Genomic DNA, 20645 nt, shown 5'->3' with positions numbered 1-20645 from the left:
TCCCAAGGCAATGCTGATAGAATCATTCCAGGAACTGCATGTGATGTCTGTAGATAGTCCATGTTTCGTAGGCATATAGCAGGGTTGGGAGGACAATAGCTTTATAAACAAGCACCTTGGTATCCCTGCGGATGTCTTGGTCCTCAAACACTCTGTGCTTCATTCGGAAAAATGTTTCACTCGTAGAGCTCAGGTGGTATTGTACTTCAGTGTCAATGTTGCTGCCAAGGTAGTAGAAAGCCACTAAACACCTTTGCAGAAGCTTGGCCTGTCATTAAACCTTAAGAAAACTAAAGTGCTCTTCCAGCAGGCACCAGTCAATCTGTCTGCAATGCCTTCAGCAGCACCAGCTTCCCTGTGTAGCCGAGGAAGACCTCAGCTACCTGGAAGGGCTGGGACAAAAAATTCTGTTCTGTTGTGCACAGGCTACAATCAATTTATCCTCTTCAGATAACTCATCCATACCCAAAATAGCAATGATGTCCTAGAGAGACTTATAGTCCTCTATACACTTATAATCCTAATTTTGGATTCTTTATCTACTGCAGCCTCCAATCCAAGGGAGGCCCCATGTACAACACATAACAGTAATCCAATCATGAATGTATCAGCACATTGATAACTGTGGCTATCATAATGTTCATATGTGCCAAAGCAATGACATCTTTTTATCTACTGCTTTTTTTAAGACTGCCAAATCTAGCAACTCTGTTCAGACTGACTGCAAGGCACACTATGCTATGTGTTGCCATACTCCATGCTCTGGCAAGCAGTACATTAAAGACTACTGACATGGTTGTCATTTGAAATATTTTTTTCTCCTTGTAAAATACTATTGTTGTATTTAAGGAAAGGCTGGACAAGCTCATCAATGTCACAGAAGCAGCAACTGAGTTGTACCAGGTGATCTAAAAGGCACGCTACAATCAGGCCCGTAGCCAGGATTTCGTTTCAGGGGGGGGGGGGTGTGTGAATTTTTTTCAGGGGGGGGTTTCGGGGGGGCTGAGTTTCGGGGGGGGCTGAGTCTGAGTGAAAGAGGGTCTAGCCTAGCAAACCTTTTGTATCATTACCCCAATACCCCCATGCATATGGGATATATTGAGTATGGTGATCAGATCATGATATGAATAAACATAACAGTTTAAATAATGCACCAATAAGGCCTTTTCGCGAACCACCATGAAAATTTCGGGGGGGGGGGGCTGAAGCCCCCCGAGCTCCCCCCCCCCCCTGGCTACATGCCTGGCTACAATTGCATCAGCAGTTTCATCTCAAATGAGGCAGGAAAACATGGTCAACATGCATAATCCACAATGGTGTTGCACAGGGAGTTATTTTCTTGTGAGGGGGCAAAGGTTTGGTTAAATGCTGAACAACATACTAAATGAAAATATATGTGGGGGGAGCCCAATGGCCACTTCTACCTGCCTCAACACACCACATACTATCTAACCAGCCTCCTAATTTGGACATGATTTTTGGAGATTGACACGATTTTTTTTTAAATGGGACTACTGTGGAGTTATTTTTGAATGTAATTCTTTTGTTTTGTTTCATTTTAATGTCTGCTTTTTGCTATTTGTTGGGTATAAGTTACATTTTTAAAGAATCAAAATTTTTAAAGATAGCATTTACCATATATACTTGAGTAGAAGTCAACTCAAATATAAGCTGAGACACCTAATTTTATCACAAAAAAACTGGTGAACATATTGACTCGAATATGTTAAATAAATGTAATACAAAAATTAATAAAGTAATGGAAATGTAATAATAACAGTAATAATAGAGTAAAATAATAAATGTAACAACAACAAGGCAAAATAATAAACTTGACTCAAGTATAAGCCTGGGGAGGCTTTTTCAGCCTAAAAAAGAACTTTAAAACTAGACTTATACTCGAGTATATACATTATATATGTATATATATTCCCCCTCGATGGACTGTCACCTTGTCGTGGTGAGGGGGCTTGCGTGTTCCGATGAACCTGTAGGCACAACAACTGGAGTCGTGCACTCCCAGGAGTGGCCGCGGGGGAGGTCCCAGACCAAGCACAGTCCGAAGACCCAAAGACCTCAACGGCGGAGCAGGCGGAGGATAACATGGCACATGTTACAACGGCTGCGAAGGCGGAAGAAGGCTGCAACAGACTGAGAAGCCACGGTCATTGTGTTAAACTACATCACCAGTGGAACCTCACTCTGTGAAGACTGTGTGTTGATCAGTTGTGCACTGACCTCCACACATTAAAAAAACCCACGCACAGGCGTCTTCCAAAGAAAATAAAAACAAACCAACCAAAGCCCCATGGTGATCAGCGAGTGGCGACGGGGGCAGGACTGTGAAATCTGGAAGCCCCTAGTCACAGACTGGCACATGGGTGGTGGGTACGGACTCAGTCGTTCTACCTCAAGGTCCGAGGCAGTTGAGTAGTTCGGCAGCTGTATCCGCGACTGAGCAGCCCTATTGAGGACCCACTCTGCTCACCCCACATGGGGAGGGGGCTAGAAAAGGTGCCCTAAACATAGTCTGCCTCATTTATCCCTGACTGGACTGCCGCGTCCAGTGGGGTCACCACCCTGCGGCCAAAAAAGGAAAATGAACTTCGGTACGTGGAACGTACGGACTCTGATGGACAACAGTGGCAGTGAACGCCCCGAACGCAGAACTGCCATCATTGCAAGGGAGCTGGGACGCTTCAACATCGACAAAGCAGCCCTTCAGGAGACCCGGAGAGCAGGAGAGGGACAGCTGAAGGAAGAAAAAGGAGGCTACACCTTCTTCTGGAAGGGACTGCCCGAAAAAGACCAAAGAATGCACGGAGTTGGCTTTGCCATCAGGAATGATCTGGTGAAACATCTGTCCGAAGCACCCACTGGCATCAACGAACGACTCTCAACCCTCCGAATCGATCTTGCCAAAAACCAACGGGCAACCATCATAAGTGCCTATGCACCAACACTAGATGCTGATGAAGATATCAAGGAGAAATTCTACTGTCAGCTGGACACCGTCCTATCGGGGATACCTAAGGAGGACAAAATCATCCTCCTGGGGGACTTCAATGCAAGAGTTGGGCGAGACTTCGACCTGTGGCCAGGGACCATCGGAAAAGACGGGGTTGGAAACAGCAACTCAAATGGCATCCTGCTTCTCACCAAATGTGCAGAGCACAACCTTGTCATCACCAACACGCTCTTCCGCCAGAAAAACAAATTCAAGACATCATGGAAGCACCCCCGGTCAAAGCATTGGCACCTATGTAATCACACGCGCCAGAGACCGCCGTGATGTGCTCCTCACAAGAGCCATGACAGGTGCTGACGACTGCTGGACTGACCACAGGCTAATTCGATCCTCGATGGCTCTCAAGATTGCCCCCAAGCGCAGACTCCAAGTAAGGAAGACAAGGCGCAAAATGAACACCCAAGCCCTTCAGGAGCCCTCCAGACGAGCCCATCTCCAAACAGCACTCAAGAACCATCTACACACAGTACACCCCGAAAATGTTGAGGAACATTGGAACAAACTGAAGACCTCCATCATCCAAGCCTGCGAAGAAACTATTGGATACCAAGCCAAGAAACATCAAGACTGGTTTGATGAAAATGACATCGAGATCCAACAGCTAATTGACAAGAAAAGGAAAGCCTTCCAAGCATGGCAGAGAGACATCAACTGTGCTGCTAAGAAAAAGATCTATTCCAGTGCAAAAGCTGAGGTCCAAAGGACAAGAGAACTCAAGAACATCTGGTGGACAAAGAAGGCTGAAGAAATCCAACACCTGGCAGATACCCATGATGCTCAGGGATTCTTCAAAGCCACAAAGGTCATCTATGGACCAAGAAACCATGGGATACAGTCTCTACGCTCATCAGATGGAACCAAACTCCTGAAGGACCAAAACTCAATTGCACTACGTTGGAAAGAACACTACCAAAGCCTCCTGAACCGCAGCTCCAATGTGGCCGAAGAGGTCCTCTCACAAATCCCACAACAACAAACCAGGGACGAGCTTGCAGCACTGCCCAGTTTGGAAGAAGTCAGCAATGCCATCAGCCAACAGAAGAATAACAAAGCCAGTGGACCAGATGGGATCCCTGCTGAAATCTTTAAAGAGGGAGGACCTGAGCTGACACACCAACTCCACCAGCTCATAGAAAAAGTGTGGGTGACCGAGAAAATCCCAGCAGATTTCAAGGACGCCACCATCATCACCCTCTTCAAAAAAGGGGAAAGAACAGACTGCGGAAACTATTGAGGTATCTCCCTTCTAACCTCCGCTGGGAAAATCCTCGCAAGAATCCTTGCAAAGCGCCTTCTGCCCCTCTCAGGAGACACCCTCCCAGAATCCCAGAATGGCTTCCGCCCCTCCAGAGGAACAGTGGACATGATCTTCACTGCAAGACAGCTCCAAGAAAAATGCAGAGAACAAAACCAACCTCTGTACATGGCATTCATCGACCTTGCAAAGGCATTCGACACAGTGAATCGCAGCGCTCTCTGGACTATCCTCCACAAAATCGGGTGCCCAAGCAAATTTGTGAACATCCTGCGGCTCCTCCATGATGACATGATGGCAACAGTCTTGGACAGCAGTGGCTCCCAAAGTGACCCATTTAAGGTGGAATCAGGTGTCAAACAGGGATGTGTTATTGCCCCAACTCTTCTCCATCTTCATCGCTATGATACTTCACCTTGTTGATGGGAAGCTTCCCACCGGAGTGGAAATAATCTATCGGACAGATGGCAAGCTATTCAACCTCAGCAGACTGAAAGCCAAAACCAAGGTTACAACAACAGCTGTTATAGAACTCCAGTATGCTGATGACAATGTCATCTGTGCGCATTCAGAAGAAGATCTACAAGCCACTCTAAACACCTTCGCAGAAGCATATGAGAAGCTCGGCCTGTCACTGAACATTGAGAAAACCAAGGTGCTGTTCCAGCAGTCGCCAGCCAATCCCTCTCCAATGCCAGTAATACAACTTAATGGTGTCACATTAGAAAATGTGGACCATTTCCGCTACCTTGGCAGCCACCTCTCCACCAAAGTCAACATCGACGCCGAAATACAACACCGCCTGAGCTCTGCAAGTGCAGCATTTTCCAGAATGAAGCAGAGAGTGTTTGAGGACCGGGACATCCGTAGGGATACCAAGGTGCTTGTTTATAAAGCTATTGTCCTCCCAACCCTGCTATATGCCTGTGAGACGTGGACTGTCTACAGACGTCCCATGCAGCTCCTGGAACGTTTCCATCAGCACTGCCTCCGGAAAATCCTGCAAATCTCCTGGGAAGACAAGCGGACAAATGTCAGTGTGCTGGAAGAAGCAAAGACCACCAGCATTGAAGCGATGGTCCTCCAACATCAACTCCGCTGGGCCGGCCACGTTGTCTGGATGCCTGACCACCGTCTCCCAAAGCAGTTGCTCTACTCCGAACTTAAGAATGGAAAACGGAACGTTGGTGGACAGGAAAAGAGATTTAAAGATGGGCTCAAAGCCAACCTTAAAAACTCTGGCATAGACACTGAGAACTGGGAAGCCCTGGCCCTTGAGCGCTCCAGCTGGAGGACAGCTGTGACCAGCAGTGCTGCAGAATTTGAGGAGGCACGAGTGGAGGGTGAAAGAGAGAAACGTGCCAGGAGGAAGGCGCGTCAAGCCAACCCCGACCGGGACCGCCTTCCACCTGGAAACCAATGCCCTCACTGCGGAAGAAGATGCAGAGCAAGAATAGGGCTCCACAGCCACATACGGACCCACAAGGAAATCCATAATGGAAGACCATCTTACTCGTCCAACGAGGGATCGCCTAAGTAAAAGTACATTATATATGACACTCTCAGTTTGTTGGGGCCCACACTGTTAGCATATTAAACGGAAAAGATCATTATGTAAATCTATGCTGAAATAATTGCTTAGGCTGTCTTTAAAACAATTTACATAGTTACAATAGGCAAATAAAACACATATAGTGCAAAAGACCAAAAGCTGTATGAAATACAGTTTTAATTGCCTGATAGGAGCTCAAGAAGACTCTTGAGTCGACATGGATAGATCTAGCCCATCTTTCCTTGTAAACAGGGGATGCATCTACGATTAATTGTTTTGTTCTAGGAAGTTGAAGTCTGATGAGTCAAATCCAGTTTAATATTGGATTCCCAATTGGTTATGTTAGCTAGTCCCAGGCTGTTGAACAGCCACCTGAATACCAAGGACAAGGAGGAACAGAAGGAAACAGACATTCTTGGAATAGGAGCTGACCGTTTTTACCAATAATGAATTCCAGTGTGGTGAGAAAAAGAGTTGATTCATTTTAGCGGAATCTTGTTTCACAAGAGAAAGCTAAACATTTGCGGCAGTTCTGGCAATAGAACTGCCCTGACATTAGGAGACCTTTCCTTTATTACAAAAAGCAAGAAAACCTTGCCAGCTACACTGATGGACTCCATTCATGTCAGCTCCCATTTCCTGCTTTTACAGGGACATGAGACCCGGGCTTCCTACCAGATGTTTCACATGGTGGGTGTAATAGTCAGTGTCATCACTAATCGGATAGCTTGCTAAACTCTGTCCAAACTTTCTTCCATGGCAAATCACAAATCTACATTTAAAGCTGAAGTTCCTCAAATATAAGCAGGCATTGTTTATCACATTCCATCAATTCATAAGGAGATGACTAAGCAGGAGATAAGTCCATATACACCCTTAGTCATAATACATGTTACCATAAAATATAAACAGTCCCCCAGTTACAAACATTCAAGTTACAAACAACTCATAGTTGCAAATAGGGATGAGACAACAGAAAGTGAGAGAAAATCTACACCTAGGAAGGGAAATTCACTCCTGGAAGAGTTATTATGGGAAAAGGGAGTCTCAATTGAAGCTTTATCACCAATCCTTGTTTCCGCAACAAGCCAATTATAATAGAGTCTCGCTTATCCAACCTTCGCTCAACCAATGCTCAGTATTATCCAATGTAGTCTGCCTCCCCCCAGGATCCACAGCTGTTTCACTACATTGCAATGTTTTGATACTAAATTCGTAAATACAGTTATTACTACATAATGACACCAAGTATTGAACTGCTTTTTTCTGTTGATTTGTTGTGAAACATGATGTTTTTAGTGCTTAATTTGTAAAATCATAATGTAATTTGACATTTAATAGGCTTTTCTTTAATCCCTCCTTATTATCCAACATTTTCGCTTATCCAGCATTCTTCCGGCCTGTTTATGTTGGATCAGTGAGACTCTTCTGTATCACAGGAACCGAAAGTGCGATGATATCTTCTGAACAGGGGCATAGACAGCAGGAGAAACACCACATGCATGTTAACCCTTCTCTGTGCTATCCAAATATACCTGTTCTGACTTACACACAAATTCAACTGAAGAACAATCCTATAGAACAATGGTTCTCAACATGTGGATCCCCAGTTTGGCCTGGTAAACTGGATGGGATGGAAGTTGTAGGCCAAAACACCTGGGGACCCACAGGTTGAAAACCACTGCTATAGAACCTGTCTTGTTTGTAACTTGGGGACCAATTGTACTCTGGTAGAGCAGAAGCAGAAGAATTTCAGTCCTTCAGAGGTTGTGGCCCTCACCTCCCATAATTCCTTACTATAGATAATTCTGAATGGGGTAGAAGTCTCCAATGTTTGATTGGCCGGTGTTGTCCAATCCCTTTGGCAGGACATTGCCAACATGAATGAGACACAACACACAATATTGAAGGAAATCATGGCCTGAAGTTACATTTACAGATTGAGTGCTATTATCAAGTGTTGGATTGAAGCATAAGGATCTCCTCTCTTACTCCCAATATTATTGTGTAAGGGAAAAGCACAGTGATGAGCTATACTCCCATCTCCAAGAGTGTATGTGTGCATGTAATCTTCTGTGCTATATATATTTGATGTAATTGTTTGAGTGCTGAACTACAACTCTGGAGATGTATTCCCTCAGGTAAAAAAAATTGCACTCAGTTCAGTTAGCAGGAAGAAAGGAGGAGGGAGCAAAATATTGCACTTCCAAGCAGGCTTAGGCAAAAGCAAACTGCTGCAGCGTCTCCTAGGCTTCTTTAATAATTTTTGCCATTTTGACCACAATATGTTGTGCAGTCACACAAGTCTTGGCTTTAATCTGTGAAATATTGGAGAGTATGTGAAAGAGAGCCAGCATGGTATAGTACAGACATGGGCAAACTTCAGCCCTCCAGGATTTTTGGACTTCAACTCCCACAATTCCTAACAGCTGGTAAGCTATTAGAAATTGCAGGGGTTGAAGTCCAAAACACGTGGAGGGCCCAAGTTTGCCCATGTCTGGTATAATGGTTTGAATATGGGACTATAAGTCTAGAGCAGTGGTTCTCAACCTGGGGTCCCCAGATGTTTTGGGCTTACAACTCCCAGAAATCCCAGCCAATTTACCAGCTGTTAGGATTTCTGGGAGTTGTAGGCCAAAAACATCTGGGGACCCCAGGTTGAGAACCACTGGTCTAGAGACTACTGTTCAAATCCTCACTATGCCATGAAAACTAATTGGGTGACCCTGGACAAGTCACACTCTCTCAGCCTCAGAAGAAAGCAAGACAAAGCAAATTCCCTCTGAACACATTTTGCCAAGAAAGCCTTGTGACAAGTTCCTTGTATGGTCACCATAACCTGGAAATTACTTCAAAGCACATAACAATATCAACTTCAAAAAAGAAGCAACTAATCACCAAACACATAACAAAAGAGTGGACATTCTTGCATAACATTTGCAGAGGCTAATTTTTATATGAAGATACATCTTACTGATAGAAATACAATACATGGTGCTATAGTGGTCCATTTGTCTGTTTGATCTCTAGGCATAAGATACTCACGAGCAACCCATACTATTCCTTTCTATACCTTGCAAACAGACTACGACTGGACTACACTTCAAATAGAAGATGGCTTCAAATGGAGGACAGTTTTCTGTAAAACTGGAAAAATGACTATCCTGATGAAGAAATATGCCTTGGGGAGTCATATAATGGGTAGGAAGTAAATGTTAAGAAATAATGACATTAACAGTAGTTGCATCATTACTGAAGGAATATACAGCCAGTCAACTGGTGTGTATTTCTCACAAGGCTTCCTGATGCCACAAAAATCATTACTTTTTCCTTGAATGAGTCAAACAATACATAATCACCCCAATTCCAGTATGTGGCTCCCAAAAACAAGACACTGTGTGATGCAAGGTTAGAGCAATTAATACACTATGTTCAGCTACCAAGAACTTCTCATCTTGTGCTCATTATGTCTACACAAGGAGTAACAACAAACACTTTTATTGCAAGCTTGCAAAGTATCTTGCATTTTGTGTAAATGTTAAGTTTGGTCTATAATAGCTCTTAACCCTCTGTTTCAGGAGCCAGGGTGGAGCAATGAGTTAAATCCTTGCATCAGCTGAACTGCTGACTTGAAGGTAGGCGGTTCGAATCTGCAAGACAGGGTGAGCTCCTGCCTGTCAGCTCCAGCTTCCCATGAGGGAACATGAGAGAAGCCTCCCACAGGATGGTAAAACTTCTGGACGTACCCTGGGCAACATTCCTGCAGACAGCCAATTTTTTCACACTAGAAGCAACTTGTAGTTTAAGTAACTACTGACATGAAAAATAACCTCTCTGTTTCAAAGTATCCAACTTTGATAGTTAAAGATACATTGTATCTTTAAAATACATTTGATGAAACCAATTATTGATGAGCATGAATTCAAGAGTGCCATTGACTTATATCCTGCTTGTGGACTTGCCAAAAGCATCTGACTGGTGGAAGCAAGAAGTTGAACTAGATATACCTTTAGTTTGCTACAACAAAACTGTCCTTAAGGTACTGTGGACAACATGTAAGTATTAGGGGAATGATCTATGTAAATTCCTGCCTGTATTTGGATAGCGTAGGAAATGTCTTCTTTTCCTTTAAACATTGGTCCTATTTAGTAAAAATAACTGGCCAAGGGGAGATTTACAGGAAAGCTGATTTATTTGGCTTTCATTCCCGTTATCTTCTATCTACTGGCTCTATTTCCTCCCGAGGTTATCTACTGGTGTATCCTACAACATGGAGCTAAACATCCCAAAAGGCAGGATACTCACCATCTTTTCATCATATTACTCAATTGTGGCCTGGAACGCTGAGCAAGCAGGAAAGTAAAGTTTAATGCCAAGACATTGTCCTCAGCTGGCCTTTACTGAATGGAGTATTTCAAAGTAATTCGGTCTCTGTGAATTTCAGGTTCCCTAAGTACAAAAACTGTTAAGAAAAATGTAGGCTAACTGACAGCCTCTCAAAGTCCACACTTCTATGTTACACATTTAATGATGCAGAATCAAGTTTCTTATTCTGGGGGGAAGTGCTGCTGAACAAACTCAAGCAATGGTCCTCACCAGTACACAGTGGAATGGTCACCTCAGGCAGCAGATGCTGGGAGGTGGCAACAAAGTGCTGGAGCTCTGTAGCCTCTAAGCTAGCCTGCTGTGTTCTGGAGCGGTGTGGGATTTACTGCCATTGCCAATGTTTAAAAATGTATTTGATTAACTTCTTCTTGGAATTTTGGGAGAGGGGTGACATCTTATTCTTCACCCCAGGCACTTAGTATAGCCATTCTGATGGTTATGCATGAGCCTGATGTAATGAGGACATTTCCCCCCACTGAGAAGCATCAAATGGATGTTGTAATAATTGGACCTAAGGGGCACTGGTAATTTTAGGCATACATTCCAGTGTTCACAGAGGTGCCTGATGATTAATATTCACTCTTAACCACTTTGAATCTTTTTTTTTTGAGAGAGAGAAAAGGTGGGATATAATCATCTCAACTATTAGTGCATCATCTCAACTATTAGTGCACAGTAATATATCCCAGAATATCAAGGCAGAAAATCCCACAATAGCTCCTTTGAACTGGGCTATCTGAGAGCCCTTCCACACAGCTCTATATCCCAGAATATCAAGGTAGAAAATCCCACAATATTTCCTTTGAACTGCGTTATGTGAGTCCACACCGCCATATATTCCAGTTCAAAGCAGAAAATGTGGGATTTTGTTCAGCTGTGTGGAAGGGGCCCCAGAGTAACTTTGTCAAGATCTTTACTGTGCTTGGTGCATTTATGCAGAGAGATCTTGATCACACAATTATCTTAAGCACACATTTGTACTTTTGGTGTAACTAGAGATATGCCAGTATGATGTAGCAATTTGCGTGAATGACTATGGGCCCTTCCACACAGCCATATAACCCAGAAGGACAAGGAAGATAACCCAAATACCTGCTTTGAACTGACTTATCAGAGTCCACTCTGCCATATATTCCATTTCAATGGATTTTATACAGCTGTATGGAAGGGACCTTTGCCTCTGGAGACCAGGGCTTGAATCCCCCTTCAGCCCTTAGACCATTGGTTCTCAACCTGTGGGTCTCCAGATGTTTTGGCCTTCAACCCCAAAAGCCAGTAAACTAGCTGGGATCTCTGGAAGTTGTAGGCCAAAACACCTGGGGACCCACAGGTTGAGAACCACTGCCTTAGACCCTGACCTTGGGCAAGTCACACATTTTCTCAACCTCATAATAATGCAATGGCAAACCTCTTTTGAACAAAACTTGGATAGGGGTGTCATAGGTCAGAAATGACTTGACACACAAGAGGGATGACCTGAAATGTATATGGCTCAAAGAACATTGTGGCTACCTTAGAATCTTGTGTCTTCCCTCAAGAGCCAGCTGATTTAGAGAAACTGAGCTTAAAATATCTGTTATAGATAAATCTACACATAAGTAACTAATAAAGTTGCTCCATGGAGTTTCAGATTTGAGTCGGAATCCTAGAACTTAGACCTGCTCTCAAATTCTATGGCACAGTTAAGGAGAAATGCTTAACCATAGTTAAGCATTATATCTACAAAGAGAAAGCTGCAAATAGTCCCTGCTTTCAAAGCAATTTGTAAATCTTTGCATACAGTGTTTCAGAAAAAAAAGTTTTGTCATTTCACCAAAAGGCAGGTATACTTTGTGTTGTCGAAGGCTTTCATGGCCGAAATCACTGGGTTGCTGTGGGTGAAACGTCAGCAGAGAATGACTCTGGAACATGGCCATACAGCCTGGAAACCTCACAGCAAGCCAGATATGCCTTGCTACCACACTGGGAGAGAACTGCCATCTCAGTGTTCAGTGTTCATTAGACAGACATAAGCTAAGATTGGTCTAGTTATGGCAGAGCAGGGTTAGAAACACATGGATCTTTAGATGTTGTTAGACTACAACATCCATCAACTCTATGCTGAGTAGCCAGCGGTAGGGGGTGATAAGAGAAAGAAATCTGGAACGTGACATGCTCACCCTAGAAGCAGAGAGAGGAAAACCCTTGTAATACAGTGTTTTTCAACCTCCGTAATGCTATAACTCCTTAATACATTTCCTCATGTTGTGGTAACCCCCAACCATAACATTATTTTCGTTACTATGTGTCACAACTGTAATATTGCAACTGTTATGAATCGTAATGTAAGTATCAGATATGCATCATGTATTTTCACTCACTGAACCAAATTTGGCACAAATATTCAATATGCCCAAATTTGTATACTGTTGGGGGTGAGTTAATTTTGTCATTTGGGAGTTGTATTTGCTGGGATTTATAGTTAACCTCCAATCAAAGAGCATTCAGAACTCCACCAGCAATGGAATTGAACCAATCTCAGCACACAGAACTCCCATGACTAAGAGAAAATACTGGAAGGTTTTGGTGGGCATTGACCTTGAGTTTTGGAGTTGTAGTTCACCTACATCCAGAGTGCACTGTGGACTCAAACAATGATGGATCTGGAGCAAAGTTGGCACAAATACTCAATATGCCCAAATGTGAACACTGGTGGAGTTTGGGGAAAACAGATCTTGACATTTGGGAGTTGTAGGTGCTGGGATTTATAGTTCACCTACAATCAAAGAGCATTCTGAAACCCACTAACAATAGAATTGGGCTAAACTTCCCACACAGAATCCCCATGACCAACAGAAAATACTGTGTTTTTTATGGTCTTTGGCAAGCACTTTGACACCCACTTGCGACCTCCCCCTAGGGTTCCTAACCTCCAGGTTGAGAAACACTGCTATAGTACAATTACAGACACAGTGCTGTGGTGGTTTACGTTGCTCCCCTGAGAATTGAAGAGCAGGATTATACTCTCACCTAAGCTATGAAAATCACTGCCAATTTGGGCCAGACCCTCTCTTGGCACCTGATATGCCTCACATGACTGTTGTGAATGTAAAGTAAGGAAGCCAGAGAGGTACATGTGCTACCTTCACTTAACCAAAGGAAAAGTAGGATATAAACATAAATAGTGAATAAACATAAACTTTATCTTGTGGACCATCTTCTTTAAATCCCAGCTGACTCTGTTAAGGGCTTAGTTCTCTGGCTATTAGCAATCCTCATAACACCTTTAACTCTCCTGACTACACCTGTGGGGTAGAGGTCACCAGTCCCTCCTCTTGCAGGTTTTCTTTCACACTCTGCAGAAGCACATTTCTATTTTAGGGCCAGCAGCGTTTGGCTCTCTCTCCTATTTCCTGACTGCAGCCAGAACTTAAGAAATGAATTCTGAGAATACTCCCAGGCAGAAAACCTTCCTAGGCATATGACTGGCTGGCTTCCTCTGTGGCCACCATCAATAGGAACCTAAGAGGAAGGCTGAGTTATGGGTTTGTTTTCTGCTTTTGTTTTTTGCACCTCAATAAGGTGTCTAACAAGTTGGGTGAGAATTTCCTCACCAATAAGCAGGTGATGGGGTTACGTTTGTAGGTTTTCAAATCCTATGCCACAGGCTCAAAACAGGCAACACGACAATCTTCAACCTTACAGGCACTTCCTTATTGACTACACAGTTAGCCCTCCATATTGATGGATTCTATTATCCACATCTTGAATGTATATACATATACACACACACAATCCCAAAAACAACCCTTGGTTTGGCCCTGTTATGTAATGGATACCATTTTACTATGTCAATGTATACAGTAGGTTTGAGCATCCATGCAATGAGCATCAATCCAATGCAACCTGAGCCCTGCTACATGCACAATGGAGGACCTTCTTGCGGCAACACCAGAGGCACTCCAAGTGGCCAGCTACTGGTCAAAGGACATTTAATCAACTACCAAGCTTGCAAACTCTGTTTTTGTCTGTTTGTTAAAAAATTGTTTAAAAATGTAATACAACTGTCTGGTTGCTACTGACACGATAAATAAAATAAATAAGCATCCATGGATTTTGGTATCTATGTGGGAGAGTTTCCTGGATCCAAACCTCTGCAGATACCAACGATCCTCTGTATGAATCTTGCATTCCCCAAACACTGTCTTAAGACCACTACCCTCCACAAAAATAGCAACTTCCAAGTATATTATCATGCATTTTATCAAAGTTTGTTTGTTTGTTTACTCTGAATTTATTCACTTCAAAATACATGGGTACTGGGTTGTGAGTGTTCCAGGCTGTGTGGCCATGCTCCAGATGCATTCTCTCCTGAATTTTCACCCACATCTATGGGAGGCATCCTCAGAAGTTGAGGGATCTGTTGGAAACTAAACCTCAATTGCCTAGTTTCCAATAGATCTCTCAACCTCTGAGGATGCCTCCCATAGATGTGGGAGAAACATCAGATGAGAATGCTTCTGAAACATGGCCAGGCAGCTCAGAAAACTCAAAACAACCCAGTGATTCTGGCCACAAAAGTTTTCAATTCATTCTGACAGTCCCTTATTAGCAAGATATATTTTCCCCTTCCTTGACTGGGTGAAATGGAAAGAAGAAGAAAAGCACGAGACTTTCAGGAAGGCTCCAGGACCTTTGAAAAGTTAATTGTGCTAAGTTTCCAAGCAACTTTTGCCAGGAGCAAACTCCCAAGACAATGCTAGCCTTCCTGGCTCAACCGTTTAGCCCTGGTCCAAACCCCTTTCAGCCGGTGTTTATTATTGGAGGAACAATTTACTATTGCCACCTGGCTTCCTTAAGTGAACTCCTGTTTGTTTTCACTTGAGTCTGAGGAATGTGCTGTCAAAGGCTTTCATGGCCAGAATCGCTGAGTTGCTGTGAGTTTTCCGGGCTGTATGGTCATGTTCCAAAAGCATTATCTCCTGACATTTAACCCACATCTATAACAGGCATCCTCAGAGGTTGTGAGGTTTGTCAGAATCTAGGCAAATGGGTTTTATGTATCTGTGGAATAATGTCCAGGGTGGGAGAAAGAACTCTTGCCTGCCTGAGGCAGGTGTGAATGTTGCAATTGGCCACCTTGCAGCTACAAAGCCTTGCTATTTCCTGCCTGGGGGAATCCTTTGTTGGGAGGTGTTAGCTGACCCTGATTGTTTCTTGTCTGGAATTCCCTTGTTTTTTGAATATCGCTCTTTATTTACTGTCCTGATTTTAGAGATGTGTAAAACTGGTAGCCAGATTTTGTTCATTTTCATGGTTGAAATTGTCTACATGCTTCCTGGATACAGCACATTATTTGAGAACACAGAAATGCTGGACCTCTCCAACAACTTCCATGTCAGACTACTCAGAGAAGCTATTGAAATCCACAAGCATGTGGACAATCTGGAAAAAAACCTCTAAAATCAGGACAGTAAATAAAGAGCAACACTCAGAAAACAGGGGATATCCAGACAAGAATCAACAGGGCCAGATAATACCTCCCAACAAAGGATTCACCCATGCAGCAACCAGCCAGGCTTTGATGTTGCAAGGCCATTCAATGCTAATCAATGTGGCCAATTGCAATATTCACACCTGCCTCAAGCAGACAAGAGTTCTTTCTCCTATGTGGACATTCACGGATATATAAACCCCACTTGCCTGGTTTCCAACAGACCTCACAACCTCTGAGGATGCCTGCCATAGATGTGGGTGAAATGTCAGGAGAGAATGCTTCTGGAAAATGGCCATACAGCCTGGAAAACTCAATAAACCCAACCAGAGGAATGATTTTACACCTGGGAGGAAGCTCTGCTAACTTCAGAGAGGTGGTTCTGCTCAGCAGGGACTACATCAGCCTTGAAGCTTATCAGGAGTCCATATTTAAGGCTCACTTAAGCCGCTCGGCACCTTTAAAGATGTGGCATGAGTTTCAAGGAGGCTATAACTCTCCCTCTGATAGTCCTGTTGTATCAAACTTCTAGTAGTCTCTCTCTCAACGTGAAGGCATTCTTGACCCCCTGTCACTTAATTGCGGCCTTGTTCTATTTCACTCCCTTTCATTTGTATACATTAGCCTGCCATTTCCAAGGCTTGTTTATTTTCCTTGGGCTTTGCAGGCCTGCTGTCAACCCTCTCCAAATTGGCAAAATCCTCTCTCTTTTTTGTTTTGTTTTTAAGGGTGGTACTTTACTTTCCAGGCAGCTTTTGCTAGGACATTCCTGCCCAGTCCAAGTTTCCTAGCCTTTACACACAGGCAAACACACCAGGCCCACGTCTCCCTCGCGCCCCATTCATTTCCCCCTTCCTTCCTTCCTTCCTCCCTTCGGCCTCCCTCCCCAACACCCAACTTGGCCAAGAGTCCTGAATTCCTTAAGAGAGAAAGCTCCCTCTCAGCAATTTTCTGGCATTTAGGGAGACTTTGAGAAACCTGGAAAGGAGAGAAAGGGGAGAGAGTGTCTTGGGTGTTTGTAGACCTCGCACACTCTATCCCAGGAATGGGCCAACTTGGGTCCTCCAGGTGTTTTGGACTTCAACATCCACCATTCCTCACAGCCTCAGGCCCCTTCCTTTTCCCCTTCAGCCGCAACTTGGGTCCTCCAGGTGCTTTGGACTCCAACTCCCACCATTCATCATAGACTCAGGTCCCCTTTCTGCCTCAGCTGCAACTTGGATCCTCCAGGTGTTTTGGACTTCAACTCCCATCATTCCTCACAGCCTCGGTCCCCTTCCTTTTCCCCCTCAGCCACAACTTGGTTCCTCCAGGTGTTTTGGACTTCAACTCCCACTATTCCTCACAGTCTCGGTCCCCTTCCTTTTCCCTCTCAGCCACAACTTGGGTCCTCCATGTGTTTTGGACTTCAACTCCCATCATTCCTCACAGCCTCAGCCCCCTTCCTTTTCCCTCTCAGCCACAACTTGGGTCCTCCATGTGTTTTGGACTTCAACTCCCACTATTCCTCACAGCCTCGGTCCCCTTCCTTTTCCCTCTCAGCCACAACTTGGGTCCTCCATGTGTTTTGGACTTCAACTCCCATCATTCCTCACAGCCTCGGTCCCCTTCCTTTTCCCTCTCAGCCACAACTTGGGTCCTCCATGTGTTTTGGACTTCAACTCCCATCATTCCTCGCAGCCTCAGCCCCCTTCCTTTCCCCCCTCAGCCACAACTTGGGTCCTTCCAGGTGCTTTGGATTTCAACTCCCACCATTCCTCACAACCTCAGGCCCATTCCTTTTCCCCCTCAGCCACAATTTGGGTCCTCCATGTGTTTTGGACTTCAACTCCCACCATTCCTCACAGCCTCAAGTCCCCTTTCCCTCTCAGCTGCAACTTGGATCCTACAGGTGTTTTGGACTTCAACTCCAACCATTCCTCATAGCCTCAGGCCCCCTCTTTTTCCTTAAGTGGCTGAGAGGGAGAAGGAAAGGGCCTGAGACTGTGAGGAATGGTGGGAGTTGAAGTCCAAAACACTTGGAGGCCCAAGTTGGCCCATACCTGACCTATCATCACAATAGAGAGAAAAAATCCACTTAAAATCCTACAGAATTCTGGGATTTGTAGTTTAGTGAGTTTGTTAAAGGCTCCTCCTTCCACTGCAAACGCCACAATTCTGCAGGAGGCAGAATCCGGATTTTAGGTGGATTTTTTCTCTATTATGTTGAAGCAGCTCAGAAAAATTACTCAGCATAGGAGGGTGAAGGCCAATATAGTGGACCCAGGTATCCGCTAGGCTTGGGTTCCAGGACCACAATGGATACCCAAATCCGTGGATGCTCAAGTCTCCTGGATGGTGTGGCTGTCCTTTATGCTTCCAGCATGGATGGTGGGATCCGTGGGCGCAGAATCCGTGGTCACGGAGGGACAACCGCGCTTGCCTTTGGGCCCAACGAAGTCAATGGGAAAGGTAGCTCCCAACTCCTCCCCCGAACAGCCACAAAGCCAGGCTTGAAAGTGCAGTTCTTTAAACCCTATGTGAAAGCGGAAAGGTGTCACTTGAAGGTATTCCGATGTGAAGGCCGCAAGGGTGGCTCCCGAACCCCGGAGTCTCCCGCAAAGAAGGCGTCCTCCGAGCCCACCCGCTGGCCCCAGCCCCTCCGGCGCGGGACTTACGCGAAGCCTAAGGGCGATCCGCTGGGCGCATGACCCTCCTCCTCCTCCTTTTCCGACCACCCGGCAGCCGGCAAGTGAGCTGTCAGGGCGCGGGGCGCTTAAATAGCCGCAGCCTCCTCCCGCTCCTCCTCCTCCTCCTCGTCGTCGTCCTCGGCCGCCCAGCCACTCCGGGCCCGCGAGGCTGGTTTTAATCAGAGGCTGGCAGCTGAGCGCGGCCCAGGAATGCGCCGCCCTCCTCTCGCCGCCCCTGGGCTCCCGAGGCTCCCCCGCGGCAAGGCCCACGCTTAACCCTCGCCGCCCCGGAGGAGGAGGGAGAAGGAGGAGAGGAGGAAGAGGACAGGGAGGGAGGAGGAGAAGGAGCAGGAGAGGACAAAAGAAGGAAGGAAGAGAGGAAGAGGTAGAAGAGAAGGAGAGGAAGGAGTGGAGAAGGAAGGAGGGGAAGAGGAGAAAGAAGGAGTAGAGGAAGGAGATGAGAGGGAGAGAGGAGGAGAAGGAGTAGGAGAGGACAAAAGAAGGGGGAGAGAGGAAGAAGTAGAAGAGAAGGAGAGGAAGGTGTGGAGAAGGAAGAAGGAGATGAGGAGAAAGAAGAGAGGGAGAGGAAAGAAGGAGGAGTAGAGGAGGAAGATGAGAGGGAGAGAGGAGAAGGAGTAAAGGAGGGAGAGGGAGGGAGGAGAAGAAGGAGTAGGAGAGGACAAAAGAAGGGGGAGAGAGGAAGAAGTAGAAGAGAAGGAGAGGAAGGTGTGGAGAAGGAAGAAGGAGATGAGGAGAAAGAAGAGAGGGAGAGGAAAGAAGGAGGAGTAGAGGAGGAAGATGAGAGGGAGGGAGGAGGAGGAGTAGAAGAGGATGAACCCAATAAAGGAAAGAGAAGAAGATGAAGAGGAGGAGGAAAAAAGAAGTAGAAGAAGAGAAGGGAGGAAGAAGTAGAAGAGAAGCAGAGGAAGGAGTGGAGAAGGAGAAGAGGAGAAAGAAGAGAAGGGGAGGAAAGAAGGAGAAGAGGAGCAGAGGAGGAAGATGGGAGGGAGGAGAAGGAGTAGAAGAGGACAAACAGAATGAAGGAGGAGAGAAAGGAAAAAGAAGAGGAGGAAAAGAAGTAGAAGAAGAAGAGGGATGAAGAAGAAGAAAAGGAGAGGAGGGAGAAGAAGAGAAGAAAGACGCGAGGGACAGGAAAGAAGGAAAAGAAGGAGTAGAGGAGGAATAGGAGAGGGAGGGAGAAGGAGGGGAAGAGAAAAGAAGAGGAAGAGAAGGAATGAGGAATGGGAGGAAAGAGAAGTGGAGTACAAGGAGGAAAGAAAGGTAGAAGAAGAGAAAGAGGAAGGCAAAGAGGAGGAATGAGAGGAGGTAGAAGAAGAAGAGAATGAGAGGGAAGGAGGAAAAGTAGTAGTGGAGGAAGAGGAGAGGGAGGGAAGAGAAGAAGGAGTAGAAACTACCAAAATTCCACAGAATGGAGCCATGACATTGGAAAACTACACTAATAGGAGTGTGGATACTCCCACTATACATGTTTATCTTGTTCAGTGGATGGCTGCTAGTCATAATGACTACATATTACTTCCAGCAATGGGTTAAACACTTGTGCTGGCAGTAGGTTCAAATCCAGGGAGCGGAGTGTGCTTCCATCTGTTAGCTCCAGCTTCCCATGTGGGGACATGAGAGAAGCCTCCCACAGGATGGTAAAACATCAGGGCGTCCCCTGGACAACATCCTTGCAGACAGCCAATTCTCTCACACCAAAAGCGACTTGAAGTTTCTCAAGTTGCTCCTGACATGAAAAAAAAACTTCATCATTGAAGGCAAGGTACTTCTCAACACCAGCTGATAGGCTACCATGAGGATGTTAGTGCACTCCTGTCACATTTGTGGGGTTCCTCTAGACATCTGGTGAGCTGCTATGTGAGCAGAACATTACACTAGATAGACCTTTGGCTGTAGTGGGTGCATTACAACACTCCACGCAGTGTGACTCTGGCCTTACAGGAAACAGGATAGATTCAAAGAACTGGAACCCAAATGTCCACAATCCCTGCCGACTTCCTTTGGAAATAGATCAGACAAAGTCCACCAAGTCATTTTTAAAGAGTCCAACTCAACACATAATTCTGGCTTTTGGACATGCAATGGAAATATATATATACACATATTAGTGAATCACATAATTCCCAACCCCAGGTTGATTGCCTTCTGCAAATCATTGCCAACCAAAAAATAAATAAATTAAAAAATATTCAAATAGATATACTTAGCAATCTCCAGGTCACTTCTGCCTTAACCATTTTTTCTCAGGTATGATAAGTATG

General features: G+C 45.0%; 1 protein-coding gene across 2 annotated transcripts in view; it reads right to left on the bottom strand.

Annotated features, from left to right (window-relative positions):
- The window catches only part of DAB2 (DAB adaptor protein 2), a 63826-nt gene extending 45200 nt beyond the window's left edge, over nucleotides 1-18626 (bottom strand). Inside the window, exon 1 of one of the 2 annotated variants that reach the window (XM_060761423.2) lies at nucleotides 18352-18626. The gene's annotated coding sequence lies outside the window, so the exon portion shown is untranslated. The remainder of the gene's footprint in view (nucleotides 1-18351) is intronic. The other variant, XM_060761422.2, reaches the window with a different exon arrangement.
- Between the last annotated feature and the right edge of the window lie 2019 nt (nucleotides 18627-20645).

The sequence above is a fragment of the Anolis sagrei genome, chromosome 2 (genome assembly GCF_037176765.1).
Source record: "Anolis sagrei isolate rAnoSag1 chromosome 2, rAnoSag1.mat, whole genome shotgun sequence".
In the NCBI taxonomy this organism is placed as follows: Eukaryota; Metazoa; Chordata; class Lepidosauria; order Squamata; family Dactyloidae; genus Anolis; species Anolis sagrei.
This window is presented reverse-complemented; position numbering and strand designations above follow the sequence as displayed.